The sequence below is a fragment of the Eleutherodactylus coqui genome, chromosome 2, assembly GCF_035609145.1.
Source record: "Eleutherodactylus coqui strain aEleCoq1 chromosome 2, aEleCoq1.hap1, whole genome shotgun sequence".
Lineage (NCBI taxonomy): Eukaryota > Metazoa > Chordata > Amphibia > Anura > Eleutherodactylidae > Eleutherodactylus > Eleutherodactylus coqui.
In genome coordinates, this window is record NC_089838.1 from 320,854,483 (window position 1) to 320,868,175 (window position 13,693).

A 13,693-nucleotide genomic window follows, 5' to 3' on the forward strand; every position below is an offset into this window, starting at 1 on the left:
AAATCACATCCAAATCAAATCAGACTTTTCATGATCCAGTACAGATACATGATCGAAAAGAGTGCTGAACAGGGTCAGAGCACTCAAGTTTCATTGACCTTGTGGCGCAACAGTAGCGCGTCTGACTCCAGATCAGAAGGTTGCGTGTTCAAATCACGTCAGGGTCATCTGACATTTTACTCATCAACTACAAAAAATTGTTCAAAAACACTGTGGAATTGGGTTACGGCAAAAAAAAAAAAACTTCTTTGACCTTGTGGCATAAATAAGCGTCTCTCCATGGAAGACCAGAAAGTTGCATGTTAAAATGACATTTGCACCACACTCTAAAAAAATGGAGTGAACTGGCCATGTGACCTGACTGCGCTCTACGCAATCTTGATTCAAATACACATGCATCACGGCTCCACTTTTGGAACACAAAAGAGGCCGAAGACTTTGTCAAAAGATAGCTTGACGGCACTTCAGATGCTGGAGAACCTAGCCCATATGGGGATCAAAAGCTGAAACCTCCGTGTTATTAGAACCACGGTTTAACAAAAGTGAGCAAGCAGACATGACACACAATGCCAGTTTTTGCCTCCTGCATCTAGTTTGACATGCAGCAGCAAGAGCTTGTTGCGCAACGGTTGTGCGTTTCACTCCACATCAGAAGATTGTGCCTAGAAATCACATCCAAATCAAATCAAACTTTTCATGATCCAGTACAGATACATGATCGAAAAGAGTGCTGAACAGGGTCAGAGCACTCAAGTTTCATTGACCTTGTGGCGCAACGGTAGCGCGTCTGACTCCAGATCAGAAGGTTGCGTGTTCAAATCACGTCAGGGTCATCTGACATTTTACTCATCAACTACAAAAAATTGTTCAAAAACACTGTGGAATTGGGTTACGGCAAAAAAAAAAAAACTTCTTTGACCTTGTGGCATAAATAAGCGTCTCTCCATGGAAGACCAGAAAGTTGCATGTTAAAATGACATTTGCACCACACTCTAAAAAAATGGAGTGAACTGGCCATGTGACCTGACTGCGCTCTACGCAACCTTGATTCAAATACACATGCATCACGGCTCCACTTTTGGAACACAAAAGAGGCCGAAGACTTTGCCAAAAGATAGCTTGACGGCACTTCAGATGCTGGAGAACCTAGCCCATATGGGGATCAAAAGCTGAAACCTCGGTGTTATTAGAACCACGGTTTAACAAAAGTGAGCAAGCAGACATGACACACAATGCCAGTTTTTGCCTCCTGCATCTAGTTTGACATGCAGCAGCAAGAGCTTGTTGCGCAACGGTTGTGCGTTTCACTCCACATCAGAAGATTGTGCCTAGAAATCACATCCAAATCAAATCAGACTTTTCATGATCCAGTACAGATACATGATCGAAAAGAGTGCTGAACAGGGTCAGAGCACTCAAGTTTCATTGACCTTGTGGCGCAACGGTAGCGCGTCTGACTCCACATCAGAAGGTTGCGTGTTCAAATCACGTCAGGGTCATCTGACATTTTACTCATCAACTACAAAAAAATTGTTCAAAAACACTGTGGAATTGGGTTACGGCAAAAAATAAAACTTCTTTGACCTTGTGGCATAAATAAGCGTCTCTCAATGGAAGACCAGAAAGTTGCATGTGAAAATGACATTTGCACCACACTCTAAAAAAATGGAGTGAACTGGCCATGTGACATGACTGCGCTCTACGCAACCTTGATTCAAATACACATGCATCACGGCTCCACTTTTGGTACCCAAAAGAGGCTGAAGACTTTGTCAAAAGATAGCTTGACGGCACTTCAGATGCTGGAGAACCTAGCCCATATGGGGATCAAAAGCTGAAACCTCAGTGTTATTAGAACCATGGTTTAACAAAAGTGAGCAAGCAGACATGACACACAATGCCAGTTTTTGCCTCCTGCATCTAGTTTGACATGCAGCAGCAAGAGCTTGTTGCGCAACGGTTGTGCGTTTCACTCCACATCAGAAGATTGTGCCTAGAAATCACATCCAAATCAAATCAGACTTTTCATGATCCAGTACAGATACATGATCGAAAAGAGTGCTGACCAGGGTCAGAGCACTCAAGTTTCATTGACCTTGTGGCGCAACGGTAGCGCGTCTGACTCCAGATCAGAAGGTTGCGTGTTCAAATCACGTCAGGGTCATCTGACATTTTACTCATCAACTACAAAAAATTGTTCAAAAACACTGTGGAATTGGGTTACGGCAAAAAAACAAACTTCTTTGACCTTGTGGCATAAATAAGCGTCTCTCAATGGAAGACCAGAAAGTTGCATGTGAAAATGACATTTGCACCACACTCTAAAAAAATGGAGTGAACTGGCCATGTGACCTGACTGCGCTCTACGCAACCTTGATTCAAATACACATGCATCACGGCTCCACTTTTGGAACACAAAAGAGGCCGAAGACTTTGCCAAAAGATAGCTTGACGGCACTTCAGATGCTGGAGAACATAGCCCTTATGGGGATCAAAAGCTGAAACCTCCGTGTTATTAGAACCACGGTTTAACAAAAGTGAGCAAGCAGACATGACAGACAATGCCAGTTTTTGCCTCCTGCATCTAGTTTGACATGCAGCAGCAAGAGCTTGTTGCGCAACGGTTGTGCGTTTCACTCCACATCAGAAGATTGTGCCTAGAAATCACATCCAAATCAAATCAGACTTTTCATGATCCTGTACAGATACATTATCGAAAAGAGTGCTGACCAGGGTCAGAGCACTCAAGTTTCATTGACCTTGTGGCGCAACGGTAGCACGTCTGACTCCAGATCAGAAGGTTGCATGTTCAAATCACGTCAGGGTCATCTGACATTTTACTCATCAACTACAAAAAATTGTTCAAAAACACTGTGGAATTGGGTTACGGCAAAAAAACAAACTTCTTTGACCTTGTGGCATAAATAAGCGTCTCTCAATGGAAGACCAGAAAGTTGCATGTGAAAATGACATTTGCACCACACTCTAAAAAAATGGAGTGAACTGGCCATGTGACCTGACTGCGCTCTACGCAACCTTGATTCAAATACACATGCATCACGGCTCCACTTTTGGTACCCAAAAGAGGCCGAAGACTTTGTCAAAAGATAGCTTGACGGCACTTCAGATGCTGGAGAACCTAGCCCATATGGGGATCAAAAGCTGAAACCTCCGTGTTATTAGAACCACGGTTTAACAAAAGTGAGCAAGCAGACATGACACACAATGCCAGTTTTTGCCTCCTGCATCTAGTTTGACATGCAGCAGCAAGAGCTTGTTGCGCAACGGTTGTGCGTTTCACTCCACATCAGAAGATTGTGCCTAGAAATCACATCCAAATCAAATCAGACTTTTCATGATCCAGTACAGATACATGATCGAAAAGAGTGCTGAACAGGGTCAGAGCACTCAAGTTTCATTGACCTTGTGGCGCAACAGTAGCGCGTCTGACTCCAGATCAGAAGGTTGCGTGTTCAAATCACGTCAGGGTCATCTGACATTTTACTCATCAACTACAAAAAATTGTTCAAAAACACTGTGGAATTGGGTTACGGCAAAAAAAAAAAACTTCTTTGACCTTGTGGCATAAATAAGCGTCTCTCCATGGAAGACCAGAAAGTTGCATGTTAAAATGACATTTGCACCACACTCTAAAAAAATGGAGTGAACTGGCCATGTGACCTGACTGCGCTCTACGCAACCTTGATTCAAATACACATGCATCACGGCTCCACTTTTGGAACACAAAAGAGGCCGAAGACTTTGTCAAAAGATAGCTTGACGGCACTTCAGATGCTGGAGAACCTAGCCCATATGGGGATCAAAAGCTGAAACCTCCGTGTTATTAGAACCACGGTTTAACAAAAGTGAGCAAGCAGACATGACACACAATGCCAGTTTTTGCCTCCTGCATCTAGTTTGACATGCAGCAGCAAGAGCTTGTTGCGCAACGGTTGTGCGTTTCACTCCACATCAGAAGATTGTGCCTAGAAATCACATCCAAATCAAATCAAACTTTTCATGATCCAGTACAGATACATGATCGAAAAGAGTGCTGAACAGGGTCAGAGCACTCAAGTTTCATTGACCTTGTGGCGCAACGGTAGCGCGTCTGACTCCAGATCAGAAGGTTGCGTGTTCAAATCACGTCAGGGTCATCTGACATTTTACTCATCAACTACAAAAAATTGTTCAAAAACACTGTGGAATTGGGTTACGGCAAAAAAAAACAAACTTCTTTGACCTTGTGGCATAAATAAGCGTCTCTCCATGGAAGACCAGAAAGTTGCATGTTAAAATGACATTTGCACCACACTCTAAAAAAATGGAGTGAACTGGCCATGTGACCTGACTGCGCTCTACGCAACCTTGATTCAAATACACATGCATCACGGCTCCACTTTTGGAACACAAAAGAGGCCGAAGACTTTGCCAAAAGATAGCTTGACGGCACTTCAGATGCTGGAGAACCTAGCCCATATGGGGATCAAAAGCTGAAACCTCGGTGTTATTAGAACCACGGTTTAACAAAAGTGAGCAAGCAGACATGACACACAATGCCAGTTTTTGCCTCCTGCATCTAGTTTGACATGCAGCAGCAAGAGCTTGTTGCGCAACGGTTGTGCGTTTCACTCCACATCAGAAGATTGTGCCTAGAAATCACATCCAAATCAAATCAGACTTTTCATGATCCAGTACAGATACATGATCGAAAAGAGTGCTGAACAGGGTCAGAGCACTCAAGTTTCATTGACCTTGTGGCGCAACGGTAGCGCGTCTGACTCCACATCAGAAGGTTGCGTGTTCAAATCACGTCAGGGTCATCTGACATTTTACTCATCAACTACAAAAAAATTGTTCAAAAACACTGTGGAATTGGGTTACGGCAAAAAATAAAACTTCTTTGACCTTGTGGCATAAATAAGCGTCTCTCAATGGAAGACCAGAAAGTTGCATGTGAAAATGACATTTGCACCACACTCTAAAAAAATGGAGTGAACTGGCCATGTGACATGACTGCGCTCTACGCAACCTTGATTCAAATACACATGCATCACGGCTCCACTTTTGGTACCCAAAAGAGGCTGAAGACTTTGTCAAAAGATAGCTTGACGGCACTTCAGATGCTGGAGAACCTAGCCCATATGGGGATCAAAAGCTGAAACCTCAGTGTTATTAGAACCATGGTTTAACAAAAGTGAGCAAGCAGACATGACACACAATGCCAGTTTTTGCCTCCTGCATCTAGTTTGACATGCAGCAGCAAGAGCTTGTTGCGCAACGGTTGTGCGTTTCACTCCACATCAGAAGATTGTGCCTAGAAATCACATCCAAATCAAATCAGACTTTTCATGATCCAGTACAGATACATGATCGAAAAGAGTGCTGACCAGGGTCAGAGCACTCAAGTTTCATTGACCTTGTGGCGCAACGGTAGCGCGTCTGACTCCAGATCAGAAGGTTGCGTGTTCAAATCACGTCAGGGTCATCTGACATTTTACTCATCAACTACAAAAAATTGTTCAAAAACACTGTGGAATTGGGTTACGGCAAAAAAACAAACTTCTTTGACCTTGTGGCATAAATAAGCGTCTCTCAATGGAAGACCAGAAAGTTGCATGTGAAAATGACATTTGCACCACACTCTAAAAAAATGGAGTGAACTGGCCATGTGACCTGACTGCGCTCTACGCAACCTTGATTCAAATACACATGCATCACGGCTCCACTTTTGGAACACAAAAGAGGCCGAAGACTTTGCCAAAAGATAGCTTGACGGCACTTCAGATGCTGGAGAACATAGCCCATATGGGGATCAAAAGCTGAAACCTCCGTGTTATTAGAACCACGGTTTAACAAAAGTGAGCAAGCAGACATGACAGACAATGCCAGTTTTTGCCTCCTGCATCTAGTTTGACATGCAGCAGCAAGAGCTTGTTGCGCAACGGTTGTGCGTTTCACTCCACATCAGAAGATTGTGCCTAGAAATCACATCCAAATCAAATCAGACTTTTCATGATCCTGTACAGATACATTATCGAAAAGAGTGCTGACCAGGGTCAGAGCACTCAAGTTTCATTGACCTTGTGGCGCAACGGTAGCACGTCTGACTCCAGATCAGAAGGTTGCATGTTCAAATCACGTCAGGGTCATCTGACATTTTACTCATCAACTACAAAAAATTGTTCAAACACTGTGGAATTGGGTTACGGCAAAAAAACAAACTTCTTTGACCTTGTGGCATAAATAAGCGTCTCTCAATGGAAGACCAGAAAGTTGCATGTGAAAATGACATTTGCACCACACTCTAAAAAAATGGAGTGAACTGGCCATGTGACCTGACTGCGCTCTACGCAACCTTGATTCAAATACACATGCATCACGGCTCCACTTTTGGTACCCAAAAGAGGCCGAAGACTTTGTCAAAAGATAGCTTGACGGCACTTCAGATGCTGGAGAACCTAGCCCATATGGGGATCAAAAGCTGAAACCTCCGTGTTATTAGAACCACGGTTTAACAAAAGTGAGCAAGCAGACATGACACACAATGCCAGTTTTTGCCTCCTGCATCTAGTTTGACATGCAGCAGCAAGAGCTTGTTGCGCAACGGTTGTGCGTTTCACTCCACATCAGAAGATTGTGCCTAGAAATCACATCCAAATCAAATCAGACTTTTCATGATCCAGTACAGATACATGATCGAAAAGAGTGCTGAACAGGGTCAGAGCACTCAAGTTTCATTGACCTTGTGGCGCAACAGTAGCGCGTCTGACTCCAGATCAGAAGGTTGCGTGTTCAAATCACGTCAGGGTCATCTGACATTTTACTCATCAACTACAAAAAATTGTTCAAAAACACTGTGGAATTGGGTTACGGCAAAAAAAAAAAAACTTCTTTGACCTTGTGGCATAAATAAGCGTCTCTCCATGGAAGACCAGAAAGTTGCATGTTAAAATGACATTTGCACCACACTCTAAAAAAATGGAGTGAACTGGCCATGTGACCTGACTGCGCTCTACGCAACCTTGATTCAAATACACATGCATCACGGCTCCACTTTTGGAACACAAAAGAGGCCGAAGACTTTGTCAAAAGATAGCTTGACGGCACTTCAGATGCTGGAGAACCTAGCCCATATGGGGATCAAAAGCTGAAACCTCCGTGTTATTAGAACCACGGTTTAACAAAAGTGAGCAAGCAGACATGACACACAATGCCAGTTTTTGCCTCCTGCATCTAGTTTGACATGCAGCAGCAAGAGCTTGTTGCGCAACGGTTGTGCGTTTCACTCCACATCAGAAGATTGTGCCTAGAAATCACATCCAAATCAAATCAAACTTTTCATGATCCAGTACAGATACATGATCGAAAAGAGTGCTGAACAGGGTCAGAGCACTCAAGTTTCATTGACCTTGTGGCGCAACGGTAGCGCGTCTGACTCCAGATCAGAAGGTTGCGTGTTCAAATCACGTCAGGGTCATCTGACATTTTACTCATCAACTACAAAAAATTGTTCAAAAACACTGTGGAATTGGGTTACGGCAAAAAAAAAAAAACTTCTTTGACCTTGTGGCATAAATAAGCGTCTCTCCATGGAAGACCAGAAAGTTGCATGTTAAAATGACATTTGCACCACACTCTAAAAAAATGGAGTGAACTGGCCATGTGACCTGACTGCGCTCTACGCAACCTTGATTCAAATACACATGCATCACGGCTCCACTTTTGGAACACAAAAGAGGCCGAAGACTTTGCCAAAAGATAGCTTGACGGCACTTCAGATGCTGGAGAACCTAGCCCATATGGGGATCAAAAGCTGAAACCTCGGTGTTATTAGAACCACGGTTTAACAAAAGTGAGCAAGCAGACATGACACACAATGCCAGTTTTTGCCTCCTGCATCTAGTTTGACATGCAGCAGCAAGAGCTTGTTGCGCAACGGTTGTGCGTTTCACTCCACATCAGAAGATTGTGCCTAGAAATCACATCCAAATCAAATCAGACTTTTCATGATCCAGTACAGATACATGATCGAAAAGAGTGCTGAACAGGGTCAGAGCACTCAAGTTTCATTGACCTTGTGGCGCAACGGTAGCGCGTCTGACTCCACATCAGAAGGTTGCGTGTTCAAATCACGTCAGGGTCATCTGACATTTTACTCATCAACTACAAAAAAATTGTTCAAAAACACTGTGGAATTGGGTTACGGCAAAAAATAAAACTTCTTTGACCTTGTGGCATAAATAAGCGTCTCTCAATGGAAGACCAGAAAGTTGCATGTGAAAATGACATTTGCACCACACTCTAAAAAAATGGAGTGAACTGGCCATGTGACATGACTGCGCTCTACGCAACCTTGATTCAAATACACATGCATCACGGCTCCACTTTTGGTACCCAAAAGAGGCTGAAGACTTTGTCAAAAGATAGCTTGACGGCACTTCAGATGCTGGAGAACCTAGCCCATATGGGGATCAAAAGCTGAAACCTCAGTGTTATTAGAACCATGGTTTAACAAAAGTGAGCAAGCAGACATGACACACAATGCCAGTTTTTGCCTCCTGCATCTAGTTTGACATGCAGCAGCAAGAGCTTGTTGCGCAACGGTTGTGCGTTTCACTCCACATCAGAAGATTGTGCCTAGAAATCACATCCAAATCAAATCAGACTTTTCATGATCCAGTACAGATACATGATCGAAAAGAGTGCTGAACAGGGTCAGAGCACTCAAGTTTCATTGACCTTGTGGCGCAACGGTAGCGCGTCTGACTCCAGATCAGAAGGTTGCGTGTTCAAATCACGTCAGGGTCATCTGACATTTTACTCATCAACTACAAAAAATTGTTCAAAAACACTGTGGAATTGGGTTACGGCAAAAAAACAAACTTCTTTGACCTTGTGGCATAAATAAGCGTCTCTCAATGGAAGACCAGAAATTCAAATGTGAAAATGACATTTGCACCACACTCTAAAAAAATGGAGTGAACTGGCCATGTGACATGACTGCGCTCTACGCAACCTTGATTCAAATACACATGCATCACGGCTCCAGTTTTGGCACCTAAAAGAGGCCGAAGACTTTGTCAAAAGATAGCTTGACGGCACTTCAGATGCTGGAGAACCTAGCCCATATGGGGATCAAAAGCTGAAACCTCCGTGTTATTAGAACCACGGTTTAACAAAAGTGAGCAAGCAGACATGACAGACAATGCCAGTTTTTGCCTCCTGCATCTAGTTTGACATGCAGCAGCAAGAGCTTGTTGCGCAACGGTTGTGCGTTTCACTCCACATCAGAAGATTGTGCCTAGAAATCACATCCAAATCAAATCAGGCTTTTCATGATCCAGTACAGATACATGATCGAAAAGAGTGCTGAACAGGGTCAGAGCACTCAAGTTTCATTGACCTTGTGGCGCAACGGTAGCGCGTCTGACTCCACATCAGAAGGTTGCGTGTTCAAATCACGTCAGGGTCATCTGACATTTTACTCATCAACTACAAAAAATTGTTCAAAAACACTGTGGAATTGGGTTACGGCAAAAAAAAAAAAACTTCTTTGACCTTGTGGCATAAATAAGCGTCTCTCCATGGAAGACCAGAAAGTTGCATGTTAAAATGACATTTGCACCACACTCTAAAAAAATGGAGTGAACTGGCCATGTGACATGACTGCGCTCTACGCAACCTTGATTCAAATACACATGCATCACGGCTCCACTTTTGGCACCCAAAAGAGGCTGAAGACTTTGTCAAAAGATAGCTTGACGGCACTTCAGATGCTGGAGAACCTAGCCCATATGGGGATCAAAAGCTGAAACCTCCGTGTTATTAGAACCACGGTTTAACAAAAGTGAGCAAGCAGACATGACACACAATGCCAGTTTTTGCCTCCTGCATCTAGTTTGACATGCAGCAGCAAGAGCTTGTTGCGCAACGGTTGTGCGTTTCACTCCACATCAGAAGATTGTGCCTAGAAATCACATCCAAATCAAATCAGACTTTTCATGATCCAGTACAGATACATGATCGAAAAGAGTGCTGAACAGGGTCAGAGCACTCAAGTTTCATTGACCTTGTGGCGCAACGGTAGCGCATCTGACTACAGATCAGAAGGTTGCGTTTCAAATCATGTCAGGGTCATCTGACATTTTACTCATCAACTACAAAAAATTGTTCAAAAACACTGTGGAATTGGGTTACGGCAAAAAAACAAACTTCTTTGACCTTGTGGCATAAATAAGCGTCTCTCAATGGAAGACCAGAAAGTTGCATGTTAAAATGACATTTGCACCACACTCTAAAAAAATGGAGTGAACTGGCCATGTGACCTGACTGCGCTCTACGCAACCTTGATTCAAATACACATGCATCACGGCTCCACTTTTGGAACACAAAAGAGGCCGAAGACTTTGCCAAAAGATAGCTTGACGGCACTTCAGATGCTGGAGAACCTAGCCCATATGGGGATCAAAAGCTGAAACCTCGGTGTTATTAGAACCACGGTTTAACAAAAGTGAGCAAGCAGACATGACACACAATGCCAGTTTTTGCCTCCTGCATCTAGTTTGACATGCAGCAGCAAGAGCTTGTTGCGCAACGGTTGTGCGTTTCACTCCACATCAGAAGATTGTGCCTAGAAATCACATCCAAATCAAATCAGACTTTTCATGATCCAGTACAGATACATGATCGAAAAGAGTGCTGAACAGGGTCAGAGCACTCAAGTTTCATTGACCTTGTGGCGCAACGGTAGCACGTCTGACTCCAGATCAGAAGGTTGCGTCTTCAAATCACGTCAGGGTCATCTGACATTAAACTGATCAACTACAAAAAATTGTTCAAAAACACTGTGGAATTGGGTTACGGCAAAAAAAACAAACTTCTTTGACCTTGTGGCATAAATAAGCGTCTCTCCATGGAAGACCAGAAAGTTGCATGTTAAAATGACATTTGCACCACACTCTAAAAAAATGGAGTGAACTGGCCATGTGACATGACTGTGCTCTACGCAACCTTGATTCAAATACACATGCATCACGGCTCCACTTTTGGAACACAAAAGAGGCCGAAGACTTTGCCAAAAGATAGCTTGACGGCACTTCAGATGCTGGAGAACCTAGCCCATATGGGGATCAAAAGCTGAAACCTCCGTGTTATTAGAACCACGGTTTAACAAAAGTGAGCAAGCAGACATGACACACAATGCCAGTTTTTGCCTCCTGCATCTAGTTTGACATGCAGCAGCAAGAGCTTGTTGCGCAACGGTTGTGTGTTTCACTCCACTTCAGAAGATTGTGCCTAGAAATCACATCCAAATCAAATCAGACTTTTCATGATCCAGTACAGATACATGGTCGAAAAGAGTGCTGAACAGGGTCAGAGCTCTGAATTTTCATTGACCTTGTGGCGCAACGGTAGCGCGTCTGACTCCAGATCAGAAGGTTGCGTGTTCAAATCACGTCAGGGTCATCTGACATTTTACTCATCAACTACAAAAAATTGTTCAAAAACACTGTGGAATTGGGTTACGGCAAAAAAACAAACTTCTTTGACCTTGTGGCATAAATAAGCGTCTCTCAATGGAAGACCAGAAAGTTGCATGTGAAAATGACATTTGCACCACACTCTAAAAAAATGGAGTGAACTGGCCATGTGACATGACTGCGCTCTACGCAACCTTGATTCAAATACACATGCATCACGGCTCCACTTTTGGCACCCAAAAGAGGCCGAAGACTTTGTCAAAAGATAGCTTGACGGCACTTTAGATGCTGGAGAACCTAGCCCATATGGGGATCAAAAGCTGAAACCTCCGTGTTATTAGAACCACGGTTTAACAAAAGTGAGCAAGCAGACATGACACACAATGCCAGTTTTTGCCTCCTGCATCTAGTTTGACATGCAGCAGCAAGAGCTTGTTGCGCAACGGTTGTGCGTTTCACTCCACATCAGAAGATTGTGCCTAGAAATCACATCCAAATCAAATCAGACTTTTCATGATCCAGTACAGATACATGATCGAAAAGAGTGCTGAACAGGGTCAGAGCACTCAAGTTTCATTGACCTTGTGGCGCAACGGTAGCGCATCTGACTACAGATCAGAAGGTTGCGTTTCAAATCATGTCAGGGTCATCTACCATTTTACTCATCAACTTCAAAAAATTGTTCAAAAACACTGTGGAATTGGGTTACGGCAAAAAAACTAACTTCTTTGACCTTGTGGCATAAATAAGCGTCTCTCAATGGAAGACCAGAAAGTTGCATGTGAAAATGACATTTGCACCACACTCTAAAAAAATGGAGTGAACTGGCCATGTGACATGACTGCGCTCTACGCAACCTTGATTCAAATACACATGCATCACGGCTCCACTTTTGGCACCCAAAAGAGGCCGAAGACTTTGTCAAAAGATAGCTTGACGGCACTTCAGATGCTGGAGAACCTAGCCCATATGGGGATCAAAAGCTGAAACCTCCGTGTTATTAGAACCACGATTTAACAAAAGTGAGCAAGCAGACATGACACACAATGCCAGTTTTTGCCTCCTGCATCTAGTTTGACATGCAGCAGCAAGAGCTTGTTGCGCAACGGTTGTGTGTTTCACTCCACTTCAGAAGATTGTGCCTAGAAATCACATCCAAATCAAATCAGACTTTTCATGATCCAGTACAGATACATGATCGAAAAGAGTGCTGAACAGGGTCAGGGCACTAAAGTTTCCTTGACCTTGTGGCGCAACGGTAGCGCGTCTGACTCCAGATCAGAAGGTTGCGTGTTCAAATCACGTCAGGGTCATCTGACATTTTACTCATCAACTACAAAAAATTGTTCAAAAACACTGTGGAATTGGGTTACGGCAAAAAAACAATCTTCTTTGACCTTGTGGCATAAATAAGCGTCTCTCAATGGAAGACCAGAAAGTTGCATGTGAAAATGACATTTGCACCACACTCTAAAAAAATGGAGTGAACTGGCCATGTGACATGACTGCACTCTACGCAACCTTGATTCAAATACACATGCATCACGGCTCCACTTTTGGCACCCAAAAGAGGCCGAAGACTTTGTCAAAAGATAGCTTGACGGCACTTCAGATGCTGGAGAACCTAGCCCATATGGGGATCAAAAGCTGAAACCTCCGTGTTATTAGAACCACGGTTTAACAAAAGTGAGCAAGCAGACATGACACACAATGCCAGTTTTTGCCTCCTGCATCTAGTTTGACATGCAGCAGCAAGAGCTTGTTGCGCAACGGTTGTGCGTTTCACTCCACATCAGAAGATTGTGCCTAGAAATCACATCCAAATCAAATCAGACTTTTCATGATCCAGTACAGATACATGATCGAAAAGAGTGCTGAACAGGGTCAGAGCACTCAAGTTTCATTGACCTTGTGGCGCAACGGTAGCGCATCTGACTACAGATCAGAAGGTTGCGTTTCAAATCATGTCAGGGTCATCTGACATTTTACTCATCAACTACAAAAAATTGTTCAAAAACACTGTGGAATTGGGTTATGGCAAAAAAACAAACTTCTTTGACCTTGTGGCATAAATAAGCGTCTCTCAATGGAAGACCAGAAAGTTGCATGTTAAAATGACATTTGCACCAGACTCTAAAAAAATGGAGTGAACTGGCCATGTGACATGACTGCGCTCTACGCAACCTTGATTCAAATACACATGCATCACG

General features: G+C 43.4%; 8 non-coding genes across 8 annotated transcripts; all 8 read left to right on the forward strand.

Annotated features, from left to right (window-relative positions):
• Positions 1 to 761: 761 nt before the first annotated feature.
• TRNAW-CCA (transfer RNA tryptophan (anticodon CCA)) lies at positions 762 to 833 on the forward strand. The gene has a single exon. It is a non-coding gene; the product is annotated as a tRNA-Trp (tRNA).
• Positions 834 to 2,092: 1,259 nt separating this feature from the next.
• TRNAW-CCA (transfer RNA tryptophan (anticodon CCA)) lies at positions 2,093 to 2,164 on the forward strand. The gene has a single exon. It is a non-coding gene; the product is annotated as a tRNA-Trp (tRNA).
• A 1,921-nt stretch (positions 2,165 to 4,085) lies between these two features.
• Positions 4,086 to 4,157, forward strand: TRNAW-CCA (transfer RNA tryptophan (anticodon CCA)). Its single transcript has one exon. It is a non-coding gene; the product is annotated as a tRNA-Trp (tRNA).
• A 1,259-nt stretch (positions 4,158 to 5,416) lies between these two features.
• TRNAW-CCA (transfer RNA tryptophan (anticodon CCA)) lies at positions 5,417 to 5,488 on the forward strand. The gene has a single exon. It is a non-coding gene; the product is annotated as a tRNA-Trp (tRNA).
• Positions 5,489 to 7,408: 1,920 nt separating this feature from the next.
• TRNAW-CCA (transfer RNA tryptophan (anticodon CCA)) lies at positions 7,409 to 7,480 on the forward strand. Its single transcript has one exon. It is a non-coding gene; the product is annotated as a tRNA-Trp (tRNA).
• A 1,259-nt stretch (positions 7,481 to 8,739) lies between these two features.
• TRNAW-CCA (transfer RNA tryptophan (anticodon CCA)) lies at positions 8,740 to 8,811 on the forward strand. The gene has a single exon. It is a non-coding gene; the product is annotated as a tRNA-Trp (tRNA).
• Positions 8,812 to 11,397: 2,586 nt separating this feature from the next.
• On the forward strand, positions 11,398 to 11,469 carry TRNAW-CCA (transfer RNA tryptophan (anticodon CCA)). Its single transcript has one exon. It is a non-coding gene; the product is annotated as a tRNA-Trp (tRNA).
• A 1,255-nt stretch (positions 11,470 to 12,724) lies between these two features.
• On the forward strand, positions 12,725 to 12,796 carry TRNAW-CCA (transfer RNA tryptophan (anticodon CCA)). The gene has a single exon. It is a non-coding gene; the product is annotated as a tRNA-Trp (tRNA).
• Positions 12,797 to 13,693: the final 897 nt, after the last annotated feature.